The 23,203-nt window shown below is 47.3% G+C and overlaps 1 pseudogene; it reads right to left on the bottom strand.

The window, feature by feature from the left end:
- Positions 1-2,675: 2,675 nt before the first annotated feature.
- On the bottom strand, positions 2,676-23,203 carry LOC125524218 (BTB/POZ and MATH domain-containing protein 2-like; annotated as a pseudogene).

The following is a 23,203-nucleotide window of genomic DNA, read 5'->3' as shown; positions in this document are numbered from 1 at the left end:
GTAAGTATTGTGCGGTTTGGCTGCGGCGTCCAGCTCGGCGCAGGCTCAACGGTCTTTCTGCTGCTAGGTTCATCGCTCAGGTCAGAGCTGGCTAAACACCAACGCGGGTGGTCATCTGTTTGGCATGGGCCGGTATGGGTCTTGGCGTCTGCTGCGACGAAGGCTTCGTTGATGAAGTTGATGGTGATGTTGGAGTCGTTGGCTCGTGGAGGAGCGATGACGATGAAGCTTGGTGTCAACCTCGACAGTGTTTTTTCTTCTCAGTGGCGTGTGTGTCTTCGTGTGGGTAGCCAGGAAGGACGATGTTGCCATGTGTGGGCTTTTATGATGGTTTTAGACGGGTTTTTCATATATTAACTTGACAACTCTCTCCTCCTTTTTAATGAAACCAGATCCTCCGGGGCGACTTAAAAAAAGGTCGGACATGACCTTGGAGCAATCGTAGGACTCGCAGTAGTTCCCGCCATCACGGTGAGAAAATCCTCATGTGACACCATTCCATCAATATCAGACGAAACGTCAAACAGGGTCCAAACGACATGATTCCATCTGCTGTAACTGAAGAAGACAAGGGGCGCACACCAATAGACGTACAGTCTCATATGAGTCCTCACTATGTTGTTTTGCATATACAGAAATCCTGAACATAAGTGAAGCAAACCTGACCACAAGTTTGGGGCGAAATGACTCTCAGTCAGTGTTACAAACCCCAACACAACTCAGGTAAAGTAAACCAGGTTCGCTCTGTATAGAAATCCTGACCATGAGTGAAGCAACTTAGCTTGCTCTGTCACTAGAACCCAGGAACAGAGCAACACAAATGTGGAGCAGAGGGTCCATTCCAAGGACGAAGAAAACAACAGAGCCCCCAGATTCCTTTAGATCGACAAGAAATGCGACCATTAAACCGAACGAAGTAGGAGTGTGTACTATGCCAAGTAAATCTCACTTTGAAAGAACTAAGCATCTTGTAACTTAGCATGCAGGCTCAATGCAAGTGCATTTACTGAAAATTTCTCCACTAAGAACTCAACTAGTCTTGCTTTCATTTTCGCCATGAAGCTTAGGCTGCAGAAATCTTTACCTAATAATAAAGCAAATTGGGTTTCTTTCGTCCGTCATGGCATTTTTCAACTCGCAGTCCTGTTTTAACTTAAAACGAATCGTTATTTTTGTATTTTACACAAAAGTCCCTGTATTTTCTTGAAATCAATCCGCCGTTCGGATTTAAGTCACACCCGAACCGTTATTTTACATTTTTCAAAACCCCCTCTGATGTTTTAGGTAATTCATCCGTGGATCATATTTAAGTCAAATAAATGCTTCTTAAAATCATCCATATCTTTTAAACCGTAATTCCGATTTAAACATGTTATATATGAAATTTGATTAGAAAAATATGTAGAATATGAATATGAGATTATTTTTACCTGTTAAGTATTTTTAAATATTATTTTGGAATATATTTGAGTCAAACCAAATGATTTTCTAAATTATCTGTATCTTTTAAACCGTAACTTCGATTTTAACATATTATATAAAAATAATTATTAGAAAAATGTGTGGAATCTAAATATGATGTTAATTTTACATGTTAAATATTTTTAAAATATTGTTATGGAAGCAAACTTATAATTTATAGCACAAGATTCATTTTTTTTATACCGGCGGTGATCCAGATTGCAAATAAACACCCCACTATAACCATATACGGAAAATAAAACATCGATAACTACACATGCATACCTCTGAAAAATGTCGTAGGGGAAAACAACAGATTTCTCATCGCGAGAGTGAGAGAAAGCGAGAGAGAGAGAGAGAGGGAGAGGGAGAGAGAGAGAGGGAGAGGGAGGAGAGAGGGAGAGAGAGACGCCTTAGGGTTAACCATATTCAACACACATTTTTTGTTGTTTTGTGTGAACATCGAGGCCATCGCCGGCGAGGATGAGAAGGAGGATAAGCGACAACACAAATATGATACCTCGCAAAAATAAAGGAGATGGACCTATTGTGGTCTTGAGTGATGGTTGTTGAGTTAAGAGCGTGTGTTATGTTTTCTCTCCCGTTGCAATGCACGGGCTCTTTTGCTAGTGATCACAAAAGGGGCAACTAAATTTCTAGCTATGCACATGTTTTTTTTCAAAAATCTAAAAAAAATCTCAAAGTGAAAACTAATGTTTCATGGTTTTACGGGTTTCCAAATAAAGAAACAAAACATCTGGTAAAAAATGAAGCTAAATATTCAGACTGGAACAATTAAAATATAGAAATTCAGTGTATAATTATCATCTCCATAATATAAAAATTCGACACCGATCAATCATTTTAGTAAATAGCTTGCAATAATACTGTTATTTGCTGAAGTTTTAACTCATCTCACGATAGATGTGGTCATGGAAGATAGTTACTCACTGCTTTGGGAAATGAAATTTGCACATAAAAGGAAAAAAAACAGAAACAGTAAATGTACTGCTAGCCAACAGAGCAAAACATATTAGAGAATGTTACTGATATAGCATAGGTTCATATAACAGAGCAGTACATATCGTAAACATTTTACGAAACTTATCCTTCTCCAAATAATATCTAAGAACTTAAGAAAAGGACAAACTAATCTCAGGTTACTAAGGTTTCAATTTAAGTAACTATGCTCAAGTTAATCCACAGTCAGCATATTAAAGTCTGTGTCTCTTAGATGTTTTCTCCCATATATCCGCAATGACAGTAGGGCATTCCCTTTTCAGTTTCTCATAGCCTTTACTTGCCACCACCACAGCAACCATTCTATTCGAAGAGTTCATAATAAACTCAATGCCAGCATCTTTGAGCTGGCTGCAATGGCGCTGGTGGGCTAGAGCTAGCGTGGTACCCCACAGTCTCGGCACTTAGAACCTCGCACAGCTTGCTCTCGCACATCAATTTCATCCTTTCCATGGCATACCTATCTGCAGCGACAAGCAAATGCCTAAGCATTTCTTCATACTCGTCATTATTCAGGTCACCCATCCGAGGCAACGAATCCTTGTAGATGAAATGAAGCAGTCCTCTGAAAGCAGCGGGATGCATGTCTTCAACAGTTACAATGCACCTTTGTTCGTCCCTCATTGGACCATAAAACTCCGCCCAGAAGACCACTGAACGCATTGCGAGAATGATCTTATGAGCTGAGAAAACCTCATGCTTGACAATGAAAGATACATCAGCTCCCTCTGTAGCGCCCAGCAAGTTACTGAGATTATCCAATAGCTCTGATGACGACGGCACTCGGACCACAACTTCCATCTTGGGCTCCTCCACATGCACCTCCTTGAAGTTGATCACTGTAAGATTGCACTGGATGCATAGAATGTCGTCAATAATATACTCTCCAAGTTCACTCTTCCTCCAAAATTTGGTAAAGCCCCAGCTCGGGGTCACGGCTGCATTGTAACGGGTGTCAAAAACTGACGGGTCTATCTGGCTAGGGTTTGGCTGGGCATAAGTCTGTGGCCGCGGATCCACTGTGGCCTGGTCGAGCAGCCACATACTGTAGAGCGCCCTCACCTCAGTGTTCTCGGTCTTGAGCTCGAGGTAGACAGACACCCATTTGTTGCTCTCTTCCCTTCTACCGTCGGGGTAGAAGCGGACGCACCAGTCGTAGCCGCTGACGGCGAAAGTAGCAGACTCGATGACCTTCCCAACGCCATGTGCGATAGGCGGAAAGCGTCTTACCCTCGTATGAGGGGGCGCCGTGCATGTTTATAGGCAGGGGCGCACATCCCTGATGACAGCGCATACAAGTTGTTAAGATTACATCCTTGAAGGAGAACGGATAAGAGAGAATAAGAGGAGTTCGGTTTACAGGAGATAAGCTATCTATCCAGCCGAAGCACTTAAACATCTATCTCTATCTATCCCTATGTCACATACAATGCTACGTTTAACACCCTCCCTTAATCACAACTTCATCAAGTTGAGATTATGCTTGAAGTCTTCAAAACTCCGTGTGGGCAAAGCTTTGGTGAATCCATCTGCAACTTGATCTCTAGAGTGCACAAACCGAATGTCAAGTTGCTTATTAGTAACCCTTTCTTTGACAAAGTGGAAATCTATCTCGATGTGTTTTGTTCTTGCATGAAACACAGGATTAGCAGATAGATAGGTAGCGCCAAGATTGTCACACCACAAACATGGAGTTTGAGTATTTCTCACACCAAGTTCCTTAAGAATGGATTGAACCCATATAATTCCTGCTGTTGCATTTGCCAATGCTTTGTATTATGCATCTGTACTGAATCTAGACAGTTGCCTGTTTTCTTGCACTCCATGATATGAAGTTAGGACAAAAAAATATTGCAGACCCACTAGTGGAGCGCCTATCATCTAGGTTGTCTGCCCAATCAGAGTCTGAGAAGGCACTGACCAAAGTAGATGGTGACTTGCTGAAATTAAGACTAGTGCTCAAAGTATTTTTGACATATCTAACTATACGTTTGGCAACAGTCCAATAAACAGTAGTGGGTGCATGAAGGAACTGGCATACTTTGTTAATAGCAAAAGAAATATCAGGTCTTTTCAATGTTAAGTACTGCAGTGCACCTACCAAACTCCTGTATTTAGTGCTATCTTCTTTACTTAGAGGTGTACCTTCTGTGAGAGACAGTTTCTCAGAACTTGACAAAGGAGTAGGTGAGGGTTTACAACCTTGCAAGCCATCATTTTTCACCAAATCAGTGGCATATTTTTCCTGGAAGAGATGAAGCCCATCATCATGTTTCTTCAATTCAATCCCTAGGAAATAATGAAGATCTCCAAGATCCTTAAGAGCAAAATCTGCACTCAAATCCTTCAACAATCTAGATATTGCCTCATCAGATGAACTTGTAACAATAATATCATCAAAATAAATGAGGAAAAATATGGTAGTGTTCAATTTATTGTAAATGAACAATGAGGTGTCAGACTTGGAAGGAACAAAGCCAAGTGTTTGTATCTTATGGCAGAGACGTGAGTACCATGCCCTTGGTGCTTGCTTTAACCCATAAAGTGTTTTTTCAAATTTGCATACAAATGAGGGTGCATTTTCATTCTCAAACCCAGGAGGTTGTTTCATGTATACCTCCTTGTAACGCCCCAGATATACTTTCCCAATTTGTACTCCAACTCTTGCCGTTTCCGGCGTTAAGTTATATTTATTTCCTCGGGTTCGGGTTTTGTCTCCGTGTGTTGTTTTCGTTTTTCTTGCATCTCATATCATGTCATCATGTGCATTGCATTTTCATACGTGTTCATCTCATGCATTCGAGCATTTTCCCCGTTGTCATTTTTACATTCCGGCGCTTCGTTCTCCTCCGGTGGTCATTTCTAGCTTTCTTTCGTGTGTGGGGATTAAACATTTCCGGATTGGACCGAGACTTGCCATGCGGCCTTGGTTTACTACCGATAGACCGCCTGTCAAGTTTCGTATCATTTGGACTTCGTTTGATACTCCAACGGTTAACCGAGGGACCGAAAAGGCCTCGTGTGTGTTGCAGCCCAACACCCCTCAAATTTGGCCCAAAACCCACCAAACTCTGCTCCATGTCCTAGAGCGTTCGATCACGATCGCGTGGCCGAAAACCGCACCTCATTTGGACTCTCCTAGCCCTACTTATGCCTATTTATACCCCCTCCATTTTCGGATCTTTCCCTACCTCCGAACCCTAGATCCACCCCACGCGCCCGCCGGACAAAGTCCCTGCCGACAGACACGTCCAAACTCCTCCGCCGCCGCCACGTGGCACGCCACGATTCGCCACCGCCGCCGGACCACTTCGCCGCCTCCCGCCGCGTCAGGCCCGCGGGGCCCGCGTCTGGCCCGCGGGGCCCAACTCCCTCGCCGCCTCCTCGCCCCGAGAGCCCATCGCCCCGCCGCCGTCTTCCTCCCGCGCGACCCCGCGCCGGAGACCGCGCGCTGCCGCACCGGAGCTTCGCCGGCCGCCCGCACCGCCTCGTGTCGCCGGCCCAAGTCGCCGGAGCTCGCCGCCGCCTCGCCTCGAAGCCGCCGCCGCCCCACCACGCCGAGTCGCCGCCATGGCGAGCCTCCACGCCGGCCGGCCCAGCCCGGCCTCTCCTCCATCTCCGGCCACCTCCCTCGACGCCGGCGTCCTCGACTTCCGTGCCCCGGCGTGAACAGTGTCGCGCCGATCCAGATCTGACCCGGGATGAACAGTAAACCCTAGGTGAAATTCTTCCAAGTCCCAGGATTTTTAGTCCAAGTTGCTATGTTCGAGGCCCCGTAACTTTGCATCCGTAGCTCCGTTTTGGGCATATAATATATAAAAATGTTCGCCTCGACGGGTACATCATTTCATTACATTGCGTCATTTTCATTCGAGCTGATCTTGATGCCCAAAATGCTGTTGGTAGGAGGCTTCGTGAGTTATTTGTCAGATCTGCTAGTTCATCTTAGACTTTTGTCATTTTTGCCATGTTTATTGTGTGCATGTTATGCCTGTGAGTCCTTCATATGTATTGTTAAGCATTTTGTCTTCTTTCCAGAGGTGCAACCCATGCATTTTTAGGATGTGTGTGGTGACTTGTGCAAGCTTGCAAAGAGAGGCACCCGGGAAATCTGTTTTCAGGGACTTAGTTGTTTTCACTAAGTCTGGGATATTTTAGTTCATGATGCCATATGTTCAGCTTGTTTCCTAATGATCCGTGCCTCTTTTGAGGATGTTCAGTAAGGGACTTTTGTTATCCATGTTATGCTCTATCCATACATGTCTTTGTTTGCAATTATGGTGCACCCTAGCTTGAGTCAATCGAGCTCTACTTTTGCTTCATGGTGAATCTGGGCAGATCGTCAACTCGTTTGCGATTTTGCCGGCGTTGTTGTAGTTGATCCGTGCATGCTATCCCATTGTTCTTGCCATTTCTAGCTTGTATTTTGTGCCTTCATAATGGGTGTGTGCCTGCCTTTCCATGACTTGCACCGTGGTGAGTGCATCGAGCTCGTTTACATGCCTTCGTGAGTTATATTTCAGCATGTCTCAGTTTTCACTAAGTCTGAAAACTGATTGTGTTTTAGCTATGTTCGTGTGCCCGTTAATATATTTTGTGATCCCTTTTGGCCCCAGGTCACTTTGGGACTTTTGTTAAGCTTGTTGAGTAGCTCCATGCCATTTTCTTACTTGTCATGTTCAGGTCATGTATCATGTTGTTTTTCTGCTCCGAAGAGAGCATCGTGATCTGAAATTTTCAGACTAGTGTTAATTTCACTAAGTCTGGAATCTGTTTTGCATATTCATTTTTGCCATGCTTGTTTGAACCTCTTAATGGATGAACTTGCCTATGGCTCAGTGCTAGTGTTTTGTTAACCATCTTGTGTACATCACTTCCATGTACTTTGTTTTCATGTTTGGTGGCTGTAGCATGTTCATTTCGTTGCATTTAGATGCCTACTTGCTGTAAATCGCAGACCGGTGTCATATCTTAAAACGCTTGCCATTTCCAAACCGTAACTCCGATTCCAATGATCTTTATATCGTTTTCAAGCGATTTCATCCCCTCTATCCAGTGGCACCCTGGGAATTCCAAGTTGAGGCCAGGTTCATGCATTTCCTGTCATATCTTGCATTTTGCATCCCGCATCGCATCCCGCATAGCATATCATCATTTCATCATATTGCTTGGTCTTGCACGTGGTTGATTGTATCCTTGTTGCTTGTTTGTCTTGTTTGGGTAGAGCCGGGAGACGAGTTCGCTACCGAGGAGCCCGTTGAGCTTGCTTGTGAGGATCAAGTCAACTTTGACAACTGTGCAGGCAAGATGATCATACCCTCGAAATCACTACTATCTTTGCTATGCTAGTTTGCTCGCTCTTGCTTTGCCAATGCTACGATGCCTACCTTTTGCTTGTCAGCCTCCTAATTGCCATGTCAACCTCTAACCCACCTTGTCCTAGCAAACCGTTGATTGGCTATGTTACCGCTTCGCTCAGCCCCTCTTATAGCGTTGCTAGTTGCAGGTGAAGATTGGAGCCGTTCCTTGTTGGAATATTTATTTACCTGTTGGGATATCATTATATGTCTGTGTTATTTTAATGCATCTATATACTTGGTAAAGGGTGGAAGGCTCGGCCTCTCGTCTAGTGTTTTGTTCCACTCTTGCCGCCCTAGTTTCCGTCATGTCAGTGTTATGTTCCCGGTTTTTGCGTTCCTTACGCGGTTGGGTTATAATGGGAACCCCTTGATAGTTCGCCTTGATTAAAGCTTTTCCAGCAATGCCCAACCTTGGTTTTACCATTTGCCACCTAGCCTTTTTTTCCCTTGGGTTCTGCAGACTCAAGGGTCATCTTATTTTAAACCCCCCCGGGCCAGTGCTCCTCTGAGTGTTGGTCCAAACCGTCAGCCGCCGATGGCTACCAGGGGCAACTCTGGGCTGGCCTATCGGAAGTTTGGACAATCTGAGTGTGCCCTGAGAAAGAGATATGTGCAGCTCCTATCGGGATTTGTCGGCACATTCGGGCGGTGTTGCTGGTCTTGTTTTAACCTGTCGAATTGTCTTGTCGTACCGGGTTACCGAGTCTGATCGGTGTGACTCGGGTGGAGGTCTATTCCTTCGTTGACCGTGAGAGCTTGTCATGGGCTAAGTTGGGACCCCCTGCAGGGTTTGAACTTTCGAAAGCCGTGCCCGCGGTTATGGGCAGATGGGAATTTGTTAATGTCCGGTTGTAGATAACTTAAACCTTAATTAATTAAAATGAATCAACCGAGTGTGTTACCGTGATGGCCTCTTCTCGGCGGAGTCCGGGAAGTGGACACGGTGTTGGTGTAATGCTTGCGCAGGTTGTTCCTCTAGTTTCTCGCTCGCGCCTTGCCTCCTCTTCTCGCTCTCTTTTGCGGATAAGTTAGCCACCACATATATGCTAGTCGCTTGCTGCAGCTCCACATATTCTTGCCCTATCCTTCCTATAAGCTTATATAGTCTTGATCGCGAGGGTGCGAGATTGCTGAGTACCCGTGGCTCACAGATACTATAAACTCCAGATGCAGGTCCAGGTGATTCCGCTCCAGGTGACGAGTACGAGCTCAAGTGGGAGTTCGACGAGGACTCTCAGCGTTATTATGTTTCCTTTCCCGATGATCAGTAGTGGTGCCTAGTTGGGGTTTGATTCAGGGCCTTGTCGCATGTTGGGTTCTTTTCCATTTTGGCGCCGTAGTCGGGCCATGAGTGTTTGTTTGATGGATGTTAATTATGTACTCTGATGTGACGTGGCGAGTGTAAGCCAACTATGTTCTTCCCCCTTTTATTATATATCACATGGGTTGTTGTAATGATTGCCTGACTTGCGACATTGCTTTCAATGCGGTTATGTCTCTAAGTCGTGCCTCGACACGTGGGAGCTATAGCCGCATCGAGGGCGTTACAAGTTGGTAATCAGAGCCTTCCCCGACCTTAGGAGCCCCCATTGCTTGATCGTTTTTAGAAGCCGAGTTGTGTCTAGAAAAATGTTTTGAGTCCTTAGGAATTATATATCGGAGAACTTAGGAATTCTTTTTACTTCTCAGTCTCCTCATCGCTCTGGTAAGGCTTCCTGACGTAGAGTTTTGACTCTTCTCTTCTCAAATTTCACTAAAAAAAATTTTAGGATCACGCGAGTATCTTGGTTTTGTTCCGATGGTTTTGTGACGAGAACATTGTTCTTGGTGCCTCCTGTCTTTAGGGGTTGTGGCAGTGTCCCAGGGAGTTGAGCTCCGAGGTGTTGTCGTCACAATTTTATCGTTGCAATTCTGGTATACTTGAGATTTGTGCGCGACATCGAAAATCTCCTTTATGCAGTTCGTTGGTGAGATAACCTCGACGCCACCCAGTACTGGGGCGGGAGTTCGGGAGTATCGCCATAACTTGTATAACGGATGCTTTTCGAAGGTTGAGATAGATGGTTTCCGAAGGTTTCTTGGTTATGTGTTGAAGGATGGATACAGCTGGATGTAGGATTTGCTAGCTTGAGTGAGATATTATGCTCCCCTGTATCCCCAACACCTGATTGCATAACCGGAAAATTTCGGGAGTTTCATAGGAGGGAATTCAAGTAGCCTTAGGATATCTTTCCGACAGATGTATGATATGAAATTGGGGTTCGACGTCTAGTGGTTCGCCTATTCACGGTCGATTTTACAGTGGTCTCATTGTGTCTTAAAGAGTCCTTGGCTATGCTGACTCGGGGACGCTTCGTATGTCATGTGCACTACCTTGTACATGATGGTGCTGTACGATCGAGCCCGTGTAGGTCCCACCACGAAAACTTCGGACGAAATTTCTATCATGTATTTGTTCCGGCTTATTCCGCAAGCCAACCCTTGGTTTTATTTCGAGTTGTGGCATTCGTTTTGCTTCGACGTCATATGTTGATTCCATCCCTCGTTGTTGTACCCCTTCTACCTGATTCTTCGTGGCTTCGCAATTTAGGAATATGTGACCACTTCAAGAGAAATGCATTCGTTCATTTTGTTCGGATGTGAAGACTTTATGTTGCAATTTTCATTCTGTTGGTTTCAGCTTCATTTATCTGTCTATGTGCTAACGGTGGTCAACCTCTTCAGGATGGCTCCCGCTAAGAGCACCAGTCAGAACCAGAATCAAGATCCGCCACCGCCTCCACCTCCTCCAGAGGCATGGCAATTTGTGATGGCCGCAACCAATGCAAACACTCAGCTGATCATGCAAATTATCCAAGAGCGCAATCAAGGCAGTCAAGGGAATCAAGGCAGCAATCAGAGTCACTTTGCTACACTCAACCAGTTCCTTGCTAATGGGCCAAAGACTTTCAGCAATTGTGTTGAGGCAACCGATGCTGACGATTGGCTTGTGGATCTGTGTAAGCATTTCGAGTGCAGTAACGTCAGGCCTGAGGACTTTGTCAAGTTCGCTTCCTTCCAACTCAAAGATCAGGCTGCAGAGTGGTTCCAGCAGTACAAGGACTCCAGAGGTGGACGTGTTATCACTTGGGATGATTTCCGTCAAGATTTCTGAGCTCATCACATTCCGCAGAGCGTGGTTGAAAGCAAGCGTGAGGAATTCCGCAATCTGAAGCAAGGCTCTTTGTCTGTCTATGACTACAACAAATTGTTCCAGAAGCTTGCCCGCTTTGCCAAGCAGGACGTGCCTGATGAGAAGAGCATGATATACCAGTTCAGGGGTGGTCTCAGAGAAGATATTCAGCTCGCTCTTGTCCTCTTCGAGCCCTTGAGATACGATGAGTTCTACAACATGGCACTGAAGCAAGAGGCTGCTCAGTTGAGGTGTGATGCTTCCAGGAAGCGAGTCAGAGATGTTACTCCTTCTTCCTCTACTCAAGTGGCCAAGCAGCAGAAGTTTTGGCTTCCTCCTCCTCCGTTCCGTCAGCCGTATCAGCAGAAGAGCAAAGGTGGCAGTGGTTCTTCCCACCCATCCAACCCAGGCTTTCAGAACAAGACTTCGTCTCAAGCTCCAAGATCGAGTGCTCCGTATCACCGTCCGCTTTCAGAGGTCACGTGCAACAAGTGCCAACAGAAGGGTCACTATGCCAACAAGTGTTTCAACCAGAGGCGTCTTCCTCCTCCTCCTCCTGTCAGATCGGCAAGTACAGCTGTGGTCAAGCATAACCCCAAGCATGCCAAGGTCAATTTGATGAATGCAGCTCAGGCAGAGGACTCGTCAGATGTGATCATGGGTAACCTTCCTGTTAACGATGTTCCTGCAAAAGTTCTTTTTGACACTGGTGCATCGCATTGCTTTATCTCGAAACCTTTTGCATCTAAGCATGAATTGACTTCCCAAGTTATGCATAAACCGTTAGCAGTCGTCTCTCCGGGTAAATGTTTGCTTGCTAATCACGAGATTCCGGATATTTCTATCATGATGGGTGATTTCAAGTTTCTGGCTTCTCCAATGGTTCTTGGTAACTCGGATATTGATCTTATTCTCGGAATGGATTGGCTTTCTAAGCACAAGGCTCAGCTTGATTGTGCAGCCAGGCAGATCCAATTGACTCATTCGTCTGAGAATGTAATTATCTTTGCCGCTCGGGATAATACTGTCCGTCTGTTTTCTCTCAATGAGAAGGGTGAATTGGATGCCATCTCTCAAATTCCTGTCGTTTGCGAATATCAAGACGTTTTTCCAGAAGAGCTCCCAGGAATGCCTCCGCACCGGCCAGTTGAATTCGTTATTGAACTTGAACCTGGCACGGAACCTGTGTGCAAACGTCCTTACAAGCTCGGACCTGAGGAGTTGAAGGAGCTGAAGAAGCAACTCGATGAGCAAGAAAGATTGGGTCTCATCCGGCCTAGTACTTCTCCGTGGGGTTGTGGTGTTCTTTTTGTGAAGAAGAAGGATGGATCGAGCCGACTTTGTGTTGATTACCGTCCGGTGAACAAGAAGACCATCAAGAACAAATACCCACTTCCCAACATCAATGAGCTGTTCGAACAACTCAAAGGTGCCCAAGTATTCTCCAAGCTTGATCTCCGTATGGGTTATCACCAGATTCGCATTCGTGAAGAAGATATTCCCAAGACGGCGTTCAGAACAAGTTTTGGTTCATATGAATACACCGTCATGTCTTTTGGCCTCGCCAACGCTCCTCCGACGTTCTCTCGCATGATGAACTTCATCTTCAACGCCTACACCAATGACTTCGTTTTGGTCTATCTCGATGACATTCTGGTTTTCTCCAAGAACAAGGAAGATCATGCCAAGCACTTGCGTTTGGTTCTCGATAAGCTCAGGGAACATCAGTTCTACGCCAAGTTCTCCAAGTGTGAATTTTGGCTCGATGAGGTTCTTTATCTTGGTCATATCATCTCTGCCAAGGGCATTTCTGTGAATCCCGAGAAGGTATCCGCAATTGTGAATTGGGAACCTCCTCAGAACGTGAAGCAACTCCGCAGTTTCCTCGGTCTCGCAAGCTATTGTCGAAGATTCGTTGATAACTTTTCCAAGATCGCGAAGCCTCTCTCAAATCTTCTTCAGAAGCATGTCAAGTATGTTTGGTCTCCAGAGTGTGATATTGCTTTAAACACTTTGAAAGAGAAGTTGATCACTGCTCCAGTTCTGACTCCGCCTGATGAAACCAAGCCGTACGAGGTCTTTTGTGATGCCTCTCTCCAAGGTCTCGGCGCAGTTTTGATGCAAGAGAAGAAAGTTGTTGCTTATACATCTCGCCAGTTGAAGCCTAATGAGAAGAACTACCCCACTCATGATCTTGAGTTGGCGGCAGTTGTGCATGCTCTTTTGACTTGGAGGCATCTTCTATTGGGAAGAAAAGTGGACATTTTCACCGATCACAAGAGCCTCAAGTACATCTTCACTCAGCCTAATCTCAACCTAAGGCAAACTCGATGGGTCGAAATGATTCAAGAGTATAATCCGAGTATTGAGTATACTCCAGGCAAGGCCAATGTGATTGCTGACGCTTTGAGCAGAAAGGCCTACTGCAACAGTCTGATTCTCAAGCCTTATCAACCCGAGATTTGTGAAGCTTTCCGCAAGCTGAATCTGCAAGTTGTTCCTCAAGGTTTCCTCGCCAACCTTCAAGTCTCTCCTACCTTGGAAGACCAGATTCGCCAAGCCCAGCTTCTTGATGCTATGGTGAAAAAGGTGAAGATTGGGATTGCCAAGAGTCAGTCCAAGTACAAGTGCTACCGCCTTGATGACAAGGACACTCTCTTCTTCGAGGATCGTATTGTTGTGCCCAAAGGTGAACTTCGTAAAGTGATCATGAACGAGGCTCACAATTCTCTCCTCTCCATCCACCCTGGGAGTACGAAGATGTATCAGGACCTCAAGCAAGCTTATTGGTGGACTCGAATGAAGCGCGAGATCGCTCAATTCGTGAATGAATGTGATGTCTGCAGAAGAGTGAAGGCAGAACACCAAAGGCCAGCTGGTCTCCTCCAACCTCTTGCCATTCCAAAATGGAAGTTTGACCACATTGAAATGGACTTCGTGATTGGGTTTCCAAAGTCCAAGCGTGGCAATGATGCTATATTTGTTGTCATCGACAAGCTCACCAAAGTGGCTCACTTTCTGCCTATCAAAGAGTCGATCACTGCAGCTCAATTGGCGGAACTCTATACCTCTCGCATTGTCTCTCTGCACGGTATTCCTCAAGTGATATCTTCAGACCGTGGCAGCATCTTTACCTCGAAGTTTTGGGATTCTTTTCAGAAGGCCATGGGCACCAACATCCGCTTCAGCACTGCTTTCCATCCTCAAACAAGCGGTCAAGTCGAGCGTGTCAACCAGATTCTTGAAGATATGCTCAGGGCTTGTGTGATCTCCTTCAGCATGAAGTGGGAGGATTGTCTTCCTTATGCTGAATTCTCATACAACAACAGTTTTCAAGCAAGTTCGGGCAAGGCCCCATTTGACATTCTGTATGGCAGGAAGTGTCGTACCCCTCTCAACTGGTCTGAAACCGGTGAACGTCAGCTGCTGGGTAATGACTTAATCACAGAAGCAGAAGAAATGTGCAAAGTCATTCGTGATAACCTCAAAGCAGCCCAATCTCGCCAGAAGAGCTACTATGATAGTAAGCACCGTGAATTGGCTTTCGAGATCGGAGATCATGTTTACCTCCGTGTCTCTCCTATGAAAGGTACTCGTCGCTTCGGTATCAAAGGGAAGCTTGCCCCTAGATACGTGGGACCTTTCAAGATTGTCAGCAAGAGAGGCGACCTCGCCTATCAACTCGAGCTTCCTTCAAACTTTGCAAATGTTCATGATGTGTTCCATGTCTCTCAGCTTCGAAATTGCTTCAAGACTTCTGACCGCACCGTCAACTTCGAGGACATTGAGCTCCAAGAAGATCTCTCTTATCGTGAGCACCCAGTTGCTATTCTTGAACAGACTGAACGCAAGACTCGCAACAAGTCAATCAAATTTCTCAAAGTCAAGTGGTCTCACCATTCCGACCGTGAAGCTACCTGGGAACGCGAGGATCACCTCCGTTCTGAGTACCCGGAGTTCTTTCAGTCCTAGATCTCGGGACGAGATCTTTTCGTAGTGGTGGAGTGTTGTAACGCCCCAGATATACTTTCCCAATTTGTACTCCAACTCTTGCCGTTTCCGGCGTTAAGTTATATTTATTTCCTCGGGTTCGGGTTTTGTCTCCGTGTGTTGTTTTCGTTTTTCTTGCATCTCATATCATGTCATCATGTGCATTGCATTTGCATACGTGTTCATCTCATGCATTCGAGCATTTTCCCCGTTGTCCGTTTTACATTCCGGCGCTTCGTTCTCCTCCGGTGGTCATTTCTAGCTTTCTTTCGTGTGTGGGGATTAAACATTTCCGGATTGGACCGAGACTTGCCATGCGGCCTTGGTTTACTACCGATAGACCGCCTGTCAAGTTTCGTATCATTTGGACTTCGTTTGATACTCCAACGGTTAACCGAGGGACCGAAAAGGCCTCGTGTGTGTTGCAGCCCAACACCCCTCAAATTTGGCCCAAAATCCACCAAACTCTGCTCCATATCCTAGAGCGTTCGATCACGATCGCGTGGCCGAAAACCGCACCTCATTTGGACTCTCCTAGCCCTACTTATGCCTATTTATACCCCCTCCATTTTCGGATCTTTCCCTACCTCCGAACCCTAGATCCACCCCACGCGCCCGCCGGACAAAGTCCCTGCCGACGGACACGTCCAAACTCCTCCTCCGCCGCCACATGGCACGCCACGATTCGCCACCGCCGCCGGACCACTTCGCCGCCTCCCGCCGCGTCAGGCCCGCGGGGCCCGCGTCTGGCCCGCGGGGCCCAACTCCCTCGCCGCCTCCTCGCCCCGAGAGCCCATCGCCCTGCCGCCGTCTTCCTCCCGCGCGACCCCGCGCCGGAGACCACGCGCTGCCGCACCGGAGCTTCGCCGGCCGCCCGCACCGCCTCGTGTCGCCGGCCCAAGTCGCCGGAGCTCGCCGCCGCCTCGCCTCGAAGCCGCCGCCGCCCCACCACGCCGAGTCGCCGCCACGGCGAGCCTCCACGCCGGCCGGCCCAGCCCGGCCTCTCCTCCATCTCCGGCCACCTCCCTCGACGCCGGCGTCCTCGACTTCCGTGCCCCGGCGTGAACAGTGTCGCGCCGATCCAGATCTGACCCGGGATGAACAGTAAACCCTAGGTGAAATTCTTCCAAGTCCCAGGATTTTTAGTCCAAGTTGCTATGTTCGAGGCCCCGTAACTTTGCATCCGTAGCTCCGTTTTGGGCATATAATATATAAAAATGTTCGCCTCGACGGGTACATCATTTCATTACATTGCGTCATTTTCATTCGAGCTGATCTTGATGCCCAAAATGCTGTTGGTAGGAGGCTTCGTGAGTTATTTGTCAGATCTGCTAGTTCATCTTAGACTTTTGTCATTTTTGCCATGTTTATTGTGTGCATGTTATGCCTGTGAGTCCTTCATATGTATTGTTAAGCATTTTGTCTTCTTTCCAGAGGTGCAACCCATGCATTTTTAGGATGTGTGTGGTGACTTGTGCAAGCTTGCAAAGAGAGGCACCCGGGAAATCTGTTTTCAGGGACTTAGTTGTTTTCACTAAGTCTGGGATATTTTAGTTCATGATGCCATATGTTCAGCTTGTTTCCTAATGATCCGTGCCTCTTTTGAGGATGTTCAGTAAGGGACTTTTGTTATCCATGTTATGCTCTATCCATACATGTCTTTGTTTGCAATTATGGTGCACCCTAGCTTGAGTCAATCGAGCTCTACTTTTGCTTCGTGGTGAATCTGGGCAGATCGTCAACTCGTTTGCGATTTTGCCGGCGTTGTTGTAGTTGATCCGTGCATGCTATGCCATTGTTCTTGCCATTTCTAGCTTGTATTTTGTGCCTTCATAATGGGTGTGTGCCTGACTTGCCATGACTTGCACCGTGGTGAGTGCATCGAGCTCGTTTACATGCCTTCGTGAGTTATATTTCAGCATGTCTCAGTTTTCACTGTCTGAAAACTGATTGTGTTTTAGCTATGTTCGTGTGCCCGTTAATATATTTTGTGATCCCTTTTGGCCCCAGGTCACTTTGGGACTTTTGTTAAGCTTGTTGAGTAGCTCCATGCCATGTTCTTACTTGTCATGTTCAGGTCATGTATCATATTGTTTTTCTGCTCCGAAGAGAGCATCGTGATCTGAAATTTTCAGACTAGTGTTAATTTCACTAAGTCTGGAATCTGTTTTGCATATTCATTTTTGCCATGCTTGTTTGAACCTCTTAATGGATGAACTTGCCTATGGCTCAGTGCTAGTGTTTTGTTAACCATCTTGTGTACATCACTGCCATGTACTTTGTTTTCATGTTTGGTGGCTGTAGCATGTTCATTTCATTGCATTTAGATGCCTACTTGCTGTAAATCGCAGACCGGTGTCATATCTTAAAACGCTTGCCATTTCCAAACCGTAACTCCGATTCCAATGATCTTTATATCGTTTTCAAGCGATTTCATCCTCTCTATCCAGTGGCACCCTTGGAATTCCAAGTTGAGGCCAGGTTCATGCATTTCCTGTCATATCTTGCATTTTGCATCCCGCATCGCATCCCGCATAGCATATCATCATTTCATCATATTGCTTGGTCTTGCACGTGGTTGATTGTATCCTTGTTGCTTGTTCGTCTTGTTTGGATAGAGCCGGGAGACGAGTTCTCTACCGAGGAGCCCGTTGAGCTTGCTTGTGAGGATCCAGTCAACTTTGACAACTGTGCAGGCAAGATGATCATACCCTCGAAATCACTACTATCTTTGCTATGCTAGTTTGCTCGCTCTTGCTTTGCCAATGCTACGATGCCTACCTTTTGCTTGTCAGCCTCCTAATTGCCATGTCAACCTCTAACCCACCTTGTCCTAGCAAACCGTTGATTGGCTATGTTACCGCTTCGCTCAGCCCCTCTTATAGCGTTGCTAGTTGCAGGTGAAGATTGGAGCCGTTCCTTGTTGGAATATTTATTTACCTGTTGGGATATCATTATATGGCTGTGTTATTTTAATGCATCTATATACTTGGTAAAGGGTGGAAGGCTCGGCCTCTCGTCTAGTGTTTTGTTCCACTCTTGCCGCCCTAGTTTCCGTCATGTCGGTGTTATGTTCCCGGTTTTTGCGTTCCTTACGCGGTTGGGTTATAATGGGAACCCCTTGATAGTTCGCCTTGATTAAAGCTTTTCCAGCAATGCCCAACCTTGGTTTTACCATTTGCCACCTAGCCTTTTTTTCCCTTGGGTTCTGCAGACTCAAGGGTCATCTTATTGTAAACCCCCCCCCCCCGGGCCAGTGCTCCTCTGAGTGTTGGTCCAAACCGTCAGCCGCCGATGGCTACCAGGGGCAACTCTGGGCTGGCCTATCGGAAGTTTGGACAATCTGAGTGTGCCCTGAGAAAGAGATATGTGCAGCTCCTATCGGGATTTGTCGGCACATTCGGGCGGTGTTGCTGGTCTTGTTTTAACCTGTCGAATTGTCTTGTTGTACCGGGTTACCGAGTCTGATCGGTGTGACTCGGGTGGAGGTCTATTCCTTCGTTGACCGTGAGAGCTTGTCATGGGCTAAGTTGGGACCCCCTGCAGGGTTTGAACTTTCGAAAGCCGTGCCCGCGGTTATGGGCAGATGGGAATTTGTTAATGTCCGGTTGTAGATAACTTAAACCTTAATTAATTAAAATGAATCAACCGAGTGTGTTACCGTGATGGCCTCTTCTCGGCGGAGTCCGGGAAGTGGACACGGTGTTGGTGTAATGCTTGCGCAGGTTGTTCCTCTAGTTTCTCGCTCGCGCCTTGCCTCCTCTTCTCGCTCTCTTTTGCGGATAAGTTAGCCACCACATATATGCTAGTCGCTTGCTGCAGCTCCACATATTCTTGCCTTATCCTTCCTATAAGCTTATATAGTCTTGATCGCGAGGGTGCGAGATTGCTGAGTACCCGTGGCTCACAGATACTATAAACTCCAGATGCAGGTCCAGGTGATTCCGCTCCAGGTGACGAGTACGAGCTCAAGTGGGAGTTCGACGAGGACTCTCAGCGTTATTATGTTTCCTTTCCCGATGATCAGTAGTGGTGCCTAGTTGGGGTTTGATTCAGGGCCTTGTCGCATGTTGGGTTCTTTTCCATTTTGGCGCCGTAGTCGGGCCATGAGTGTTTGTTTGATGGATGTTAATTATGTACTCTGATGTGATGTGGCGAGTGTAAGCCAACTATGTTCTTCCCCCTTTTATTATATATCACATGGGTTGTTGTAATGATTGCCTGACTTGCGACATTGCTTTCAATGCGGTTATGTCTCTAAGTCGTGCCTCGACACGTGGGAGCTATAGCCGCATCGAGGGCGTTACACTCCTCTTCCAGAACGCCATGCAGAAACGCATTCTATACATCCAGTTGTCTGAGACTCCAGCCCCTGGAAACAGCAATGGACAAAACAAGACGTATGGTTGCAACTTTAACAACGAGACTAAAGGTATCCTCATAGTCTATTCCATAACGTTGCTTGAAACCCTTGGCAACAAGTATTGCCTTGTACCGATTAATGGTTCCATCAGACTTCCTTTTTATTTTGAAGACCCATTTGCAATCAATAAGATTTTTACCTTATTATGGAGGAACTAGATGCCACGTGTTATTTTTCTCTAGTGCCAAAAATTCTTCCTTCATTGCCTTTTTCCATTTTTCATCACAAAGTGCTTACTCAAGAGTGCTTGGCGAACCTGGTTCACCTGTGGAACAAACTAGGCCATATTTCGTTATATGCTTATAATCAACAGGTTGGATCACACCTTGTTGTAGTCTAGTTCTTCGTTGTGACAGTGTAGCAGGATCAGTTGGCGCAGAAGATCCCGGAGCAAGGACAGGAGTTCTAGATGCTGCGACACCCAAGGCAGATTCGCCTCGTGCTTCTCCTGGATCTTCTGTGGCCGCATCTCATGACCCAGGCACTGTAGAGGCTGCAGAAGATCCCGGCCGGCCGACCGGCTCATCATGGGCGCATGATTGCGCGGGACCGAGCAGATCAGCACCGGATCCAGCGCCTGTCAGCCGCGGCTCAGCGCGCCGCTTGTAGCAGCGCGACTCATCGGGGAAGCACGCGGCGCGTTGGCCACTTGGGGGCTGCCAGGTGTGAGGCGACGACCGGGGCCACCTCCAGCAGGCGCGGGGCCACCTCCAGCTGCGGTCGGTTGCGTGGCGCGTGCGGAGTCGTGGCGGTTGTGCGGGCGTGCGGCGCAGCTGTCGGCTCTGGCGCGTCAGCCCACACCGATCCCGCGCAGATTGCCTGCGCTGCTGCTCCTGCAGCAATCCCGAGGCGGATCCAGCGGGTTCCAAGGAAGATTTGCCCCCCACGCCATGACACATGAAATATGGCATTTGGGAAGTGATTTGTGCATCATTTTCTTCTCTGTTTTCACTGTTGTTTTCTCCTGCAACATCACAAAGCTCATGAGTATGGTTAAGAGGGTTAGTCAGCATCTGATCAGCACAATTATTTTCTCCCTCGTGATCAAGGCCGGATAGATGAGATGGCAAAAGAAGGATTTCTTGACGGAGTCTAGCGCCGGCATTAGGATGAAGATCAGCAAAAGGAAATTTTGTTTCATCAAAGATCACATCACGAGAAATATAGACACGACCAGTGGAGATGTCAAGGCACTTAACACCTTTATGAAGTGGACTATACCCAAGAAAAACACATTGCTTTGAGCGGAACATGAGTTTGCGATTGTTGTATGGGTGAAGATTAGGCCAACATGCACACCCAAACACACAAAGTGATTTGTAGTCGGGTTTAACATGAAGTAACCTTTCTACTGGAGTTTCATTATTGATGACACGACTAGGAAGCATGTTGTGGACAGCCGTGAGAAAGGCCTCGTCTCAAAATTTAAGGGGCATAGAGGCGCCGGCTAAGAGAGCTAGTCCTACCTCCGCAATGTGGCTGTCCTTATGTTCTGCCGAACCGTTTTGTTGGTGAGCGTGGGGACAGGACACATGATGGGAGATGCCAAGGTTTTGGAAGAACGAGTTTAACTTTTCATACCCCCCCCCCTAGTCTGATTGAACAGCAATGATCTTGTTGTCAAACTTGCGCTCAATAAGAGCTTGAAAGTTTTAAAAAACTTGAAAGACATCGGATCTTTTCTTAAGAAGATAGATCCAAGAGTATTTGTTGTAGTCATCAATAAAACTCACGTAATATGTGTGTCTACCAACGGAGCTAGGGGTAGGACTCAAAACATCGAAAAAAATTAATTGCAAAGGTTTTGTAGACACACTAGTTGATATTGGATATGGCAACTGATGACTCTTAGCATGTTGACATAAATCACAAACTGTTTCAACATTGCACTCACCAACAAACGGGAGCTTATTTTTCCTAAGCAATCTTTCAACTAAAGAAAAAGAGGCATGTCCTAATCGATCATGCCATCGTGTTGACGAAAGTTTGGCAACACCATAAGCATGTTTATTGAATCTTCGACGCTCCGGGATCAACGGGTAGAGTCCTCGAATGCATCTACCTCGATAAAGCACTTTCTTCGTTGCCTGATCATTGATCAAAAAGAAAAAGGGATGAAACTCGAGGAATACATGATTGTCAATGGCAATTCGATGAACGGAAAGAAGATTCATACTAGCACTAGGGACATGCAAAAAATTTCTAAGATGAAGTTTGCGATGGGGAGTTTTAATAATTGTATGACCAACGTGACGAATCCTCATACCTGCACCACTAGCAGTGTGGATTTGGTCCTTGCCGGGGTATTTTTCCCGCGTGGTCACCTTCTCAAGTTCGCTGGTGATGTGTTCGGTGGCACCACTGTCGACGTACCGGTTGGTGTCGACGCTGTATGAGCCATCCGCAGCAGCCGCCACCTTGTCTTCATCCTGGGACTCATCATCCTCCTCATCATAGCGATACCAGCAGTCCCAGGCGTTGTGCCCGAGCTTACCACAGATCTGGCATCACGACGCATCAGGGCGCGCTTGGTTGGAGCCGCGGCCACCACCTCCGCCCCGGCCCTTGGAGTTGGTGGAGGGGGGAACGACCGGCGCGGGGAGTGGTGTTGTTGGAGGAGTTGCCACCACTGCCCGATCTGGTCTTGCCGCGTTGAGGTCCGCCGCGGCGGCCGCCGCGGCCACGAGAGGCGGCGTTCGAAGATGACTTGAAGCCGCCTGAACCCTGGTAGAGTGCCATGCGCTGGTCAAAATTGCTTAGCATGGTGAACAGCTCATCCAGGGTGACGGGGGAGGTGCGGGCGTCGAGGGCCGACACCAGAGGCTGGTACTCCATGTCCGGCGCATGGATGATGTAGGAGACGATCTCGTCGTCTTGCAGCGGTTTGCCGGCCGCAGCGAGTTCATCAGCGAGGTCACGCATGTGGGCGAAGAAGGTGGCGATCGGCTGAGTTCCCTTCTGCGCATGAAGCAAAGCCGTGCGGATTTTGTTGACGCGGCTGAGCGACTGCGAGGAGAACATGGCCGCCAGGGTTTTCCAGAGCGCATGCGTCGTGGTGATTGCGGTCACCTGCACCAACACCTCTTTGGAGAGATTATTGAGCAGGTACCCGAGCACTTGTTGATCCTCCCGGACCCAGATTGGGTGGAGAGGGTTGGGCTCGGTGGAGTCCTTGCCGTCCTTGTCCTTGCCAGGAAGGAAGCGGTCTGGCTCCGGCGTGCTACCGTCGGCATAGCCGAAGACGCCAGCTCCCCTTAGCTGTGGCGTGATCTGGACGCGCCACAGTACGTAGTTCGTACAGGTGAGCTTCTCCATGACCTGGCTGTTGAGGCCGATCTGGGAGGAGCCGGAGGAAGACATGCTATGCACTAATGGAGATTGGAAAAGCTAGATGTAGTGGAAGAGGGATGCTCTGATTAACATGTGCGATAGGCAGAAAGCGTCTTACCCTCGTATGAGGGGGCGCCGTGCATGTTTATAGGCAGGGGCACACATCCCTGATGACAACGCATACAAGTTGTTAAGATTACATCCTTGGAGGAGAAGGGATAAGAGAGAATAAAAGGAGTTCGGTTTACAGAAGATAAGCTATCTATCCAGCTGAAGCACTTAAACATCTATTTCTATCTATCCCTATGTCACGTACAATGCTACGTTTAACACGCCGAAGCCCCTGTACAGGCTGTACCTGTCCATCTTGAAGACGTGCGTCCCATGCATAGTCTCGGGGGCGCAGGTCGAGGCGGTCCTCGTTAGTGAGCTCTCGGGCGCGGCCAT

This window comes from Triticum urartu, chromosome 7A (genome assembly GCF_056163025.1).
Source record: "Triticum urartu cultivar PI428250 chromosome 7A, HENAU_Tu73, whole genome shotgun sequence".
NCBI classification, from domain to species: Eukaryota; Viridiplantae; Streptophyta; class Magnoliopsida; order Poales; family Poaceae; genus Triticum; species Triticum urartu.
This window is presented reverse-complemented; position numbering and strand designations above follow the sequence as displayed.